Below are 13,735 nucleotides of genomic sequence, written 5' to 3' on the forward strand. Positions count from 1 at the left end.
AGTCCACCTCTCCTAGTTGATACATATAGTCTCTTAAAAAAATATGGATTTATTATTATTATGGATTTTGTAAGTGTTGTGTCTTCAAATTTTACATATTTGATAGCATGAAAGCGTGGAAGTACTTTCCCAACAGGAAAAGTTGTCTCCTTTTCTTACTAAATGAAAGTTAGTAAACTGTTGCGTTGCAGTTCATTACTTGAAAAGCAAATGTCCCCTCCTCCAGAGTGGAATGAGAACTCCCCAAAATAAGTCGTTTTAGTTATTTGCTGATGATTTCCAGCTTCAGTTCAAGGTTCTGAGGCTATTTTTCACCACAAATTCAAGCCTAACCCATGTGTTTCTTGGTGATGAGGATGCTCACACTACTTTCTTAGTAGAGAGGGAGCCCTTTGGAAATATAGCAGGCCTGGCATTTTGTCTTGTTTTTGCCAGATCACCTGTTCAGTCTCAGCCCTACAGATACCAGACTAATGCTCTGCAAGTGTAAACTGAGCCAGGCCGTGTCTTCCGAAGGTCTGAGTAGGTAAGCGGTATGTGCAGAAAACACAACACTAAAATGAATGTTAAAGCAGTTAAAAAAATAATGCAGAAATTTTTGAAAGTTGCAAATGTTTTTTGAAGAGCTGACTATCCTGTCTGGAGAAGAAAAGATTTAACAGGACTTCCCAGGAGCAAGTCTTTTAATGGAGACTTTGTTTGCTGAGCTACCATATTGACCAAAGTCTGTTAGGTATTCCTGTGCTGAGGAATCCATCAGAGACAAAAGAAAATTGAATTAAAGTCCACAAGTCTGCACCTGACCAGTTTAATGCTCTCCTACTTCCAATGAAATGTGTCCATTGTTGTTTCCATGGTTGTTGGTAGGATCAGAGTCAAATCCTATGTTATCTTGCTACGCTATTGGGAACTACACTGTATCTTACTGTAGTTGTTGAAAGTCTTATACTAGTATGTTTAAAGAAACCTTGACTTATCGCTGAGGTACTGGAAATACTGAGATCTAAAGTTTCTCTGTGGTATTGTTGGCTGGGGCATATCTAAATGATAACATGGTAGAGTCACATGAAAATTCACAGTGAGAAATTTAGAACAGCCCTGGAAGACAGCAAAGTGAACACAAGCACAGAGTAAAAACTGGAAGAGGAGCAAAGAGGATGAAATAATTGACACAGCTGGCTAGATCCTTGATTGTACCAGGAACAAGTAAGACGTAGAGGAGCTATTCATGGGTTTTGTATTCAACTTTCTACCCAAATCCATTCTAAACCCAGCCTAAAACAGCCTTAAAGATCACTGGAGAACCTGGCCTCCGGCTTCTTCTTGCAGACACATACTTTATGCCAAAGTAACACTGGAACAACATGGTACATGAGGCACCGGGGTGGCTTTCAGATGTCTGAGGTGCCCCTTTTGGAGAACTTCTCCTGTGCTTGGATGCCCCCAGCCAGTAGTCTGTGCTGGCAGAAGGGATCAAAATAGGTGCATTATACAAAAATTTGTTCTTGCCCGTGTCCCCATGATCCATACCTAAACCCTCATTAGCTCAGATGTTAAATTCATAAGTAAATTTTACAACTCAGCATATGATATATATTAGGGATGTTATAACTACTGTGTACTTGTGACACCCACAGACCAGATAATACCAATCTGGGAAGGTCCTGGATAAAATTACACTTCAAAGGAAATTTAAAAGTTTGGGTACAGGAGGGCACATTTAAATCAACCAACCGTAGCTGTGTGTTCTAGGGAGGCTGTACTGTTTTTCTGTGCTTATGGTTGGAGCATTTTCATTTTCATGCTGCCTTTTTAGATAATTCTAACTGTTACAGGCACTTTGAATGTTCCTTTTTTCTTCCCTCATGGTGTCACTACAGGCCAAACCTGCCATATCCTCTTGGATCCGCATATCCAAGTCTCAGGCAGCTGAAAAGGCACTCGTGCTCTGCTCTCCAAGGGAAGCTTTCTCTTCCGTACATTGCTGCAGGGAGCACATGACCTGGGTTGATATTAAGTGGACAAAAATTACATATGTTTGAATGGCAGTAAACAAGTTAGTGTCTTTCTTTTTTCTTTTTTTTTTTTTTTCTACGTAGCTTTCATTTGTGCTCCTGAGTGGTGGGTTTTTTTCAATATGAAAGAAGTCGTGTCTCAGAGTCAGCAGTTGTGCTGAGCAGCAAATGTATCAGAAATCAAATTGTATACTACTTTATGGGATTAAATATTTTACTCAACTTTTAAAATGAATATTTGTAAAAACTGGTGAAGGTGAACTGCAAAAGAGTGCTACTGCAAAAGAGTAACTGACTTTTAATAAGTTGTTAAAAAAATCCCATTTTCATTTTGCTTTTCATGAAGACACAGTTTACTGAAAGCTATAGCAAATGTATAATTTCAAACATGATTTCATTAGGCGCAAGTCATTTTCTTTAGCGCAAAAGAGAAGAGAGCAATTGGCACGATTTGTTTACGAGGGCGTATGTGACCTCCATTGCAGCTGTTTATGTCATACACTGGCATTTCATCTGTGTACTCCCAAAGTAGATCCACTGTAAAAATATGACCTCTCTCTCATTTATGCACACAACCGAGATGACAATGGTCAAAATGCTGAGATTATGTCTTCTTGATATTTTTACCAACCTCAATAATGCATTTCAGATGGAAAATATTATGGTTGTCAATATGCAATTTTGAGATATTGTGTTAATGTCACATTTTTCAAAGTTCAGCATTTGAACCTGTTATTTTCACTAAGAGGGTCTCCTACATCACATGTACTGCCTCAACATTCCTGAACAAGCGTATTCACCCATTTACTTTTCAGGAACCTTTCTGCCTTCTCATTAAATGGCAATTTCCTGTATGGAAATCTAATGTGCTCGCTAATTGTAGGATGATGTTTCAAAATCAGGAAATTATGTAGTTTCATATGTTATATGGATTTGGGGTCTTGGAATTAAGATAAAATGCCTAACTTCAATTGTTTCCTATTTCCTTAAAATTTTCACTTCTGGTTGCTTGCAAATTACTACTTTGACATTTCTGTCATGAAATGACATACCAACCCTACCCCTTCAGCTGTGATAAAAAAAACATTATTAAGATTGCAATGTTAAGGTACCAGAAGTACAGAAAAAATGACTTTTTATCTAAATTGTGCATTCCTTACTTGGTGCTTACCTCAGTTGAAGGCATTCTAATATTACCTTTAATTATATGAAAGCATCATTATTTTCTGTTATTTAATATGCAAAATAAACGTGTTCCACAGATCAAATAGTAGAAATGTGCAGTGAAGAAATGTTGGATTTTGTACCAGAAGTTGAAAGGTGTATAGTGAACTGGGTTGCAGATTAAGGAAGAAAACAGGTTGTCAGTGTTGCAGGCTGCCCAGAGAGGTTGGAAACCTCCATCTCTGGAGATACTCAAAACCCACTGGGACACAATCCTGTGCCGTGTGCTCTAGGTGACCCTGCCTGAGCAGGGGACTTGGACTAGATGATCTCCAGAGATCCCTTCCAACCTCAACCATCCCGCGATTCTGTGATTCTGTGAAGCAATTAAAGCCTGCCTTGAGGAAACGTATTTCACTCTTTCAACTGCTGCAGTATTGCTAGACAAGTTACTGAAATTTTTCAAAACTGGTCACTGATTCACTTCTGATTCATACTGAAAATACTCTGAATGCTCAGCTAAAAACAGGATATTAAGAGCTGAGCTTTAAGCATATGAAATGGTACACAATGGTTTCACAAATGCGATGTCCAAAATGAGCATGTGCGTTTGACTTCAATTCTTCTGAGCCTAAGCTTCATGTTCATCTCCCAGCAAAAATGTTCAGCATATTGAAAATAATTGATATTATGATTTTGAAGGATTATAAAACAGTGATTATATTCTACCTTCTTCTGTCTTCATAGCAGACTTTAAACTACATGGCAAATAAGTCACAGATACACTCTGAAGATAAGAAAAAAAAATGGTTGCTGCCTGCATGAGTAGAATCCTCCTTCACTGGGGGATGCAGGTGTTGTTATACAAAAAGTTAAAACACATTCAAGAAAGCTTAAGAAAGTGTATTGACAGCCACATAATCAGTCTGGAAATATTTAAGTTGGGAGTTTCCAGACTATGGTATGTGTACCACTAGTGATATGAAAATTATTTCAAAGCGGTCTTCAAATAAAATCTGAGCATTTAAAAAGAAGAATGTCTTTTTTTTTTTTTTGCTTGTGAGTTCCTGATACCACATTCCATATGAAACTGGGACATAGAGTTGGAAGCGTATGTATGGTTCGGTATGTGACACATTTCTACCATGACTAGCACGTAAAGTGCAATTCTCTTTCCACACCAAACTACAATTGATAAGTTCAGATTTAAAGAATGTCCTTATAAGCAATAGGTCACAGTAGCTCAAGTGCTTTTTTTTTTTTTTTATGCTTCTTCTATTCCTCTTGCCTTTCTTTAGCATGGAAAACAAAGTTAAATGGCAGTATATCCTTCTAGGAATATCCTCAGGTGCACTTTGCAGGGTTTTGCCAAGTGAGCTAATGGAGCAAGTGAGAACAGTAGTAACTTGTTGTCCTGTGTAATTTTAATTTGCTGACTACTGAAGAGTGTGAGCATTAAATTTCACCCCAGGCATTCTGGTACATACTTCAGTCAGAGACTTTTTTCACCTGCTACAACTCAAATCTGTCCCTGTCCCTCCTTATTCCTAGGTTTCCTTCTAATCTGATTATAATTGCCTGTCATTTGCAGTTTGCTTTCCTCAGACTTCTTATAGCTCCTGCCTTCTCACCCAGCATGTCTGTGCTCCTTGTCCCGAGCCTGGTTAGCACCTTAGTGCTCTCACCACCCACGCAGACCCCAAATTCCACCTTCCTGCCTTCCCCAGGCCTTGCCCAAGTCCCAAGCTTGTCCATACACCAGGACTCTTTGTGGATTAGGCACAGCAGAACCCTTGCAGCTTTTACCTCTCGAATCCACATTTTCGGTGAGCAAATATTTCAAAATAAATTTCACTCCGTGTTTATAATTTGGCATGAGATGGATGTTCTTATGGGAATGTTTGCTCTGCTTTCCTGATAAAAAAAAGCCTTCAGCAATTAAACTTTGAGTGCTGCTCCCATAATATGTGGACATGGGAATGTTTATTTCCACTCTCGACCTCATGTATTTCTCAAAATGCCGAAAGATTTTAGATGGAATTAAGAATAATAAATAAATAAGGAAAAAGACAAAATCGTCAGAAGGCAGATGCTTTACCTAAGTGCAGCAAATTGTTAAGCAACTGGAAATAGCTATAGAGGAAATCCTAAGCATTCAGTCAACATAGGGAACTCCCATATAACAGAGGTTAATTTCTTTCAGTGTGTTTCTCAGCCTTGAGTATAAAACTATTCTGAGTATTACAATACAAAGCCCAATTTAATTTTCTTTTTACAGTAGGATTTTTACAGTGGGTTCCTGGATAGACATATACATTTAACAAATATATGTAAATGAGCACTTAATATCATCATATATTCTATGACAGTGTAAACACCTATGTAAAAAAAAATGACTCAAAACTTAAGGCATAGATATAAGCTTAACAGTAATACTACATTTTTTTACAATGAAGTGTGTCGTGCATAGATTACATTACTTGAAAAGTGACTATTTCTTAAAAAATAGAATGAATAGCAGACTAACACATAATATTTCTAATAATTTGGTAGGTGATCAGTAACATTTCAAAGACATTCACAGCTGGCAATGGAAACATGTTCCTACCTACTTCCTACTCTATATAATATAAATGTAAATATCTGGGTGTGCATGCTTTAGTATATAGTTAAACATATATATATATACAAGTGTATTAATTTGAATCTAATAGAACAGCAATTTGATTAATACAGGGCAACTTAAAAGAATTTCATTGGGCAATCAGTCATAATGGATTTACTCTTATACCAAATAATCTACATGCTGCAGCTGACAAGCAGAATTATTAAAATCATTTCAAAGCTAATACTTTTAGGTAATAATCATTGCTAATCACTGGCTTACGTAAGTAAGTACTGTCTTTTGCTATCTTTAAGCATACATACAAAATGGTACAATATATATTAATACAATGCATCTAGACAAGAGTCCTAAATAGAACTTCTCGTAAAGTTATGGGACTTAAGTGCAGGGCATGTCTTTTGTAGTACTTACAGATGTATCTGAATGTTTAGGTTCGCTGCTGCTTCTGAGAAAGCAAGTGAATTAGGGAATGCCTGCTGAATATTTAGAAAAATATTCTGCTGCATAGCTGTAGTAGCGGGAGATCTGTAAAACCAGTCGACAGGAATGCTCTGTGCTTCATGTGACTGTAGTAGAGGTGCAAACTTCCCCATGATTAAATCATAATTTACATTCCGCTTTTGGTATTCATTCACAAACTGCAGTCTGTCAGCATACAGCATTCTCCACAAAGGATCCAACAAATAATGCGCTTGATACAGACAGTTTGGTGCTGGGGAGGAAGGATAGTGTCTCCAAGGCATGAAATAATTCATAGCAAAGCAAGTCTCCAGCTCCTTTTGACGCCCTCTCTTTCGTGACTTTCTGTGTTGCCTGAAGTCCCCGTGCACAAAGGCAGTTAAGTTTGATGGGTGGATACTCCAGTAATTTCCTTTGCCATCCTCACATCTTCCCACTTTGATGAAACAATCATTTAGTGAAAGATTGTGCCTTATGCTATTTCTCCAACCTTGACCTTTGCTCCTGTAGAAAGGAAAATTATCTTCGATGTATTTGTAAATGGCAGCTAAATTCAGTTTGTTTGCAGGGGAGGAGAGAATTGCCTTTGCAATTAAGGCTATGTAAGATAGAGGTGGTTTTTCCAAAAATCTTCTTTCATCCATACCCACAGGAAGACTGGTTTTAGTGCATAAAGGAGACCTGGAACTTCTAGGTGGAATACTGCAAACCAGTTTTCCTTCTTCCCCTCCTGCAAATGCACAAATTTCTGGAATTCCTTCTCTGTTTTCAGAAATATCTTCAGTCATTATAGCAACATAAAGTCTAGCCTTTAAGTGTCCTGATATTTTACTGTAACTACTCAGATGAAAAATTGGTTCACTGAATATAAACTGCAGGTGAAATGTAAGTTGGACTCTAAATGTGCCGCACTAATGTATCCAGATTCCTATTTTATACTCTGTTAAGTCAATATCCTTACCAGTGAAAACTGAACTGCCTTTGTTTACAAAAGTCAAGGTGCAAGTCCTAGATGAATGAAGAAAATACAAAATAATGATACTACGTTAAGTATGAAGATAAACAGACCGTGACGTTAGCCTTTCACTTCATTATAATCTGAGAAAACACCCTTCAGTGTTCCCCACTGAAACGTAGTGATTAATGAAAAAATGATTGTGGTTAGATAGTATTGTGAAAGGATTAGACCCTTCACTGATATGCAGAACAAATTGAAATCAACATGCTGGTTCCTGTGTTCTATACTTAGTCAAACATGCTGTATTTACTACAATAAATGTTTGCTTTATGCCCTAACAGAAAGTAGCGTGTGAAATGAAACTTGCTCTCAAATTTTGTAGTGGCAGTGTACCTATTCTTGGTGAAATTGAATTAAAGCTTAAATTGCCCCCCCCCTTTTATTTTTTTCTCTTAACTCTTTGATCCTAATTGTGCAGCTGGTTTTCATGCTGAGTATATGCGGGACCAGTTCTGCTGGCCCAAGAAACCACTTGAGGGAATGAGTACCACTCAGAGCAAGCAGCACTGTACCCTGGGACCCTTGAAGCATGAGCTGTGGCATTGCCTTCAGAGTTCTAAGGTTTGATACGATGAAGGATATAATGATTGATGCATCTCATTAATCATAGAAGCTAATTAACTATGTTTTCATATGCTTTAAAGTAAAACAAAATTAAATAGTAGAAATTTAAAAAGAGAAACTTGCTCTTCAGAGGAATGTTTCTCTTTTCTTACTGTATTGTCTTCACAGACACAGACACAGAATCACAGAATGGATGAGGTTGGAAGGGGCCTCTAGAGATCATCTAGTCAACCCCCCTGCTCAAGCAGGGACACCTAGAGCACGTGGCACAGGGCGGTCACATCCCTGGTGGGTTTGGAAGATCTCCGTAGAAAGAGACTCCACAACTTCTCTGGGCAGCCTGTTCCAGGGCTCTGTCACCCTCACAGGAAAGAAGTTCTTCCTCTATGGAGATGAAACTTCCTGTGTTTTAATTTATGCCCAATACCCTTGGTCCTGTCACTGGCTACCACTGAGAAGAGTTTAGCCCCATCCTTTTTACATTCTTCCCTTAGGTCTTTGTACATACTGATAAAATCCCCTCTCAATCTTATCTTCTCCAGGCTAAGCCGGTCCAGTTTGCTCAGTCTTTCTTCATACAATAGATGCTTCCATCCCTTCATCATCTCCATCGCTCTATACTGAACTCTCTTTAGAAGTTCCACATCCCTCTTGTACTGGGGACCCCAGAACTGCACACAATATTCCAGGTGTCTTCTTTTGCATCTTTTTAATGTTCAAGTGTGTAGTTTGTATTGCCGAATGAGATCTCTTCTTCAAAACATCCACGGCAGCCATGAGGGTTCAGTCTTTGGAGGCTGAAGTTGATGCCATTTTTCAGGGTCTGTAAGACTCCAAAAGAAACCCATTTCATTTCCTTTGCATGCTACCTTTGGCACGCAGAGAGGCAGAGAGACACTACAAGTCCTACTAAGCTGATCCCTTGTCTTGTGATATTGGAGCACACCCTAGCTTTTGATCATCTTGACTCGGCAATTTCAGGATTTTTTGCAAGATGGTTTATGGTCTTTCAGTCCCCAAGCCTGTCTTTTAGTTATTCTCCAGACTGTTTTTAGATTAGGAAACAAAAGACTTATAATGTTAAAATTCACTTTGGGACATATTTTGTTATCTAGTATTTCTATATCAGGGCAGAATTGCCAACTACTTGCTTGCAAGTTTATATTTAATAGACAAATTTTCTACTAATCATGTGAATGTGTGTACCTAGTCTTACCTATATTTTGTGTAGGTAAAATGTGGGTATTGTATCCCTATATCTAATTCAAGAAGCCTTGTGTTATTCAAAAATCTTAGTGATGCCGTGGTAAGCTAGAAAATGTTTCTCTTTGGCCTGGAGGTCTCAGAATATCTTCTTCTGATATTAATCTGCCCCATAAGTACTTATTCTTTGCCTGGCACATTGCAAAGTTGCCATAGCCAAATTAAATCCAGAATAAGCAAACACGTATTATTAAGGCTTTCAGTTTTAAGGACGTGCTTTCAGAAACTGATGGAAATGGTTAATAAATGGAGCCAAACTGTAGAGTTCAGAAATTCAAATGTAGTAAAGGCTTTACCTTTAAGTCAAAGCACAAAAGTTGAACTTGAATGCTAAGCCAGAAAAAATGTAAAGGAAAGGTCTCCATGTTTGAACAGATGAATAATCACTTCAGAAAGGATATTATCAGTGAAGCTATATTCTACAAGGAGTGAAACATAAAAGGTAACCAGAAGGAGCTCTATCTTGGAGGGCCAAAAGCCCTGATCTCCAAGCTATATATTTATTTTTTTCAAGTATGCTCTTAAGCAAAATATTCACCTCATACTTCTAGGCATCTTGCTTTCTCCTTCTGTTTTCAGGCTATTTCAGGAACCAACTTTTTTTTTTTTTTCCCTTCTGAGTCCTGTCTTCAAAGATGAAAGGGCAAAAATCTCTTCCTTCTTTCTCCAAACTGAGGTTCCTTCTACAAAATCTAAAACAAAAATCATATTTGGTGGTTATTCTTTGTACAAGTCTTCTTGACACTACCTGAGATATCTGCAAAGCATTGACAAAGCATGACCTTTACTTGCTCAATGTCCAGTTTCATCTGAAATGAAAAATCAGAGTGAAATATAATAAAGAATGGGATAGCTTTCATATCAGATAGACTAATTAATTTTTTTTCATTGTGATTTGTCAATACATTAAGTATTTGGATAATCTGTTGTAACAATGCAATCTCTGTTTCGAATTTTGACTGTGCAAAGAATTATTTTCCTCTGTCAATGTTTTACTCTGTCATCAATTTAAGTTAAAGAGAGTTTTGTCATTGACTTCATTAAAGGCAGAATATCCCTTAACAACAATGCTATTTTTTTGCTTACAATAATACTGATTTTTTGCTTATTGTTTTGCTTTTTAAGCACAAAGACCACAATTATTACTCCCGGCACTGTGAAACTAGGACAGTTTCAGAGAGTGAGATGGTTTCTACTCTGGGTCATAAAAAAATTAATAATGATAATGACTTGTTCTCAGTCACATGACCAAATTTTGTAAAACTTCTGAAATGACATACAATCCATAAGTGAGAGCAAAAAACAACCAAGGACAGTGTTTATCCTCATGCTTTATTCCTATTATTCAACTTAAATCATGTGGTATTTTAAAAATAATATCTTGTTAAGCGAAATGCTGTTTTTTCCCTAACCTCAACATACTTTAAGAAGGCATTACTATTTTAAAATAATCCCCCAATACGCCAACAGTATTTCTTCTAAAGGATATAACTTTTAAAATATTTTCTCCACCTCTTCACCATCTTTTGACCATCTCTACAAGGAGAAAGTTTTTTTTTTTTTTTTTTTTTACAGCTCAGCCTAACAGATTTATTGAATAGCAGTGAAGTAATATATCTCATATTCTCAAGTGAAGTAGTGCAGTGTTCTAGGGCACTAGGGATTACACTATTAGGAAGCCAAGTGGAACCAGATTTTATGCTTCTCATCTTTAGCCCATGCTTAAGAAATAATTGTTTTTCAGTTGACACAGGTATCTTTCCTTCCAGATAAGGGCAAGAAAGATCAGTCAGCCAGGCCATATAATAGATATGTCCTGTCCCCACCAAAAAAATAAAAATAAAGAGGCAGGTGCAAGTAATTTTTAATTAAAAGGCTACTTGGCTGTGCTTTTGATGTTCTGCTGTGTATTTAATTAAGTCTCAAGCCTGCTGCCTCTGTGACAATCCCTCGTTCTCTCTGGGATCATTTACTGTTCACAGGAGCAGTTACTCCATGTAGAACTATGCCTTTTTTTCTTCCCTTTTTTTTCCCTATGCATTCTTCCTCATTTCCACTGTCTAACTCATTTCCACTGTTGCTTAAAAAGGGCTTAGGAACCCCTGGAAAACATCTGTCTTGATCCAATATTTGAATTTGGAGCATCCAAAAATAGTAAGGGGGATGAGGCTTTAGAAAAGAAGTGCTTAGAGAAGTTGTCCTGTGAAGATGTTCTCATATAACCTGTTGCTGGTACAGTCTGAAAGGAAATACCTAAAGCAACAGCAAGTATTTAGGTCTTTTTGGGAGGCCCCTTGAATACAGATAACAAATGACAGTACCACTTTTCGTTATATACTTAGCCCCCGTGAAAAGTCTAATCTAGTGCAAATTGGCTGAGTAAGTCCTAGATCAGACCTGTTCTTCTGAAGCAGAAGCTTGTGGATGGAAAACAGTTTTCACAAAAGTATGCTGTTCCTTTTTTCATCTTGTTCTTTGGTTTTCATCCTTACGGCCAGGAGCATTTCTTTCCTATGTAAAGATAAAATATTTTCTCTTTCCTATATGGTTTATTTCTTATACAACACTTTCTTGTTCCTTATTTTTACTGACCATACTGCTTCTCTTACTTGATAATAGCACAAGATTGAAGACTTTTATCACTCAACACAGCATTTAGGCTAAAATCCTAGCTAAACCTTTGGTCCCACATTTCTTTAAATCCAGGATACAAGAAAAGGAAGTGACCTCAGTGAATGGCAAGACAGATACAGATGCATAGATGGACAGGTACAGGTACACACGGTGTCAGTCAGTTGAAGTCGCTGACTTTTTTTTTTCGAAAGAATGTCCTTGAATATACCTTTGTTTTCAGAACATCCTGCAGCTCATCATTTCCTCATAATTATTCCTAATAATAATTCCCAATAATTTCCTAATTTCCCCCTTGTAATGGCATGTAGTGGTCTTTTTGATGGCTTAGTCAGAGTCTAGCTCTATCTGCTGAAGCTAGTGGAAAAACTCTCTTTGACTGAACTGGTGCTGGGCTGTGTCTCGACAATGAACTACTAGATTTGGTAAGCTTTAAGAAAACAAAAGATACAACAAGAGTAATCAAGAGCAAAATCCTCTTTAACCAGACTTTAGCCTGTCTTCATACAGTCTAACAAGAACACTAGTTTCCATGGTTTTTGCTTTTCTGCTTTTCTGCTAGCAGTGAACTGATGCTAAAGAACACACCTTGGTATGAGACAAGCCCTTCTCTCTTCCATTTGGTCCCAGAGGCATCCCTGCCTTTCTGCCTAACCCTCCTAGTAAGGGGGCTGCTAGAGCATTTGCATTTGTCTCTGCAGGTTTTTATAAAGACACATATAGAATAAAAAAGGGAAACGGCTTGTAACAGAAGTAGGTGCTACCATTATAGTAATCGTGTCATAAATAAGTTCTCCTTGTTTATATAATTCCTATAGTAGTAGTTTACTGGTTTATGCTGGCACAAGAAATGGTGTTGCCAGGAGAGCATGAAGTCTCCTTTCCCAAACTGTACCTAATTCGCACAGTTCAAAACCAAAATGTGGATACAGCAGATTAGCTATGTGCAGAACAGTAAGGAAGGACAGACATGAGTGATGCTTCTAGGTGTAACTGAGAGCAAGTGACTCTGGACTCTCTGAAGGTACTCTGGAGATCTCATTCCATTTTTTTAAAGCAGTTATCAGCTTATAGCTGGATAGCTCTACTACTTGTCTTTAAAGAGGAAATCTTTAATGCTTTTGCTATTGACTCTTCTTGAGAAATACCATATTTGACGGTACTGGTTCAAAATCAGCAATATCCCAGGGGTTATGCAGTTTATGAGAGAAAAATATTTAAAAATCTCTCCTTATGTTCTTTTACCTCAAAGAATGCTAGCAATATGGATCTTTTCATGATATGAGACAGCTTTTGAGAGTTAAAGTGGAGAAACAATGGAAAGATCTGGAGATGTCATCATGAGGTGGGAGATTGCATCATCAGAAAAGGGAATTCATGGGGAAGACTTAGTTTACCCTGTTGTCTGATAATAGACATCTCCAGGTCAGCTTTAAAAGAAAGCACTAGTGACATGGTAACAACAAAAGAAAGGATTCAAGTCAGCCTGCAAGACTTGTGCCATTTGAAAGTTTGAATGAAGAGTTAGGTTACTTGTCTGAACTGAGATTTCGGATGATACCAGTGATGTCGTCAGTTTCTGATGTGGATAATTCAAAGCAAGTCCTGCTATATTTATTAGCTACACCGTTAGATGATCAGCTTAGCCTTTGAGAGAGACACAGGGGAAACAGAAGAGGCAATGCAACGTGAAGGAAAAATGTGGCATTTTAAGTTCAAGCTCTTTGTCCCACAAATGCTGCATCTTTCCACATGTGGGATATCATCAAAGTGAAAGCCAAATGCCAAGTGATTAAGTAGATTGAGATTCCAGTTTCATTTCGCATCATGGGAAGCTATGCTCAAGGGTTGAAAGCCCTTTAAACAGTGCAGCGTTTCCTTTCCCCTGTTTACAGCTTGGGGCACAGGGTTTGTGTTTCAGGATTAGCTGCACAAGTTAATGCTGTGCCTTCCTTTTCTCTCTATTTGTCTGATTATTACTAAATGCAAACTAGC

Source organism: Tinamus guttatus, unplaced genomic scaffold (genome assembly GCF_059628265.1).
Source record: "Tinamus guttatus ecotype Peru unplaced genomic scaffold, ASM5962826v1 Tinamus_guttatus_pri_ptg000340l, whole genome shotgun sequence".
Lineage (NCBI taxonomy): Eukaryota > Metazoa > Chordata > Aves > Tinamiformes > Tinamidae > Tinamus > Tinamus guttatus.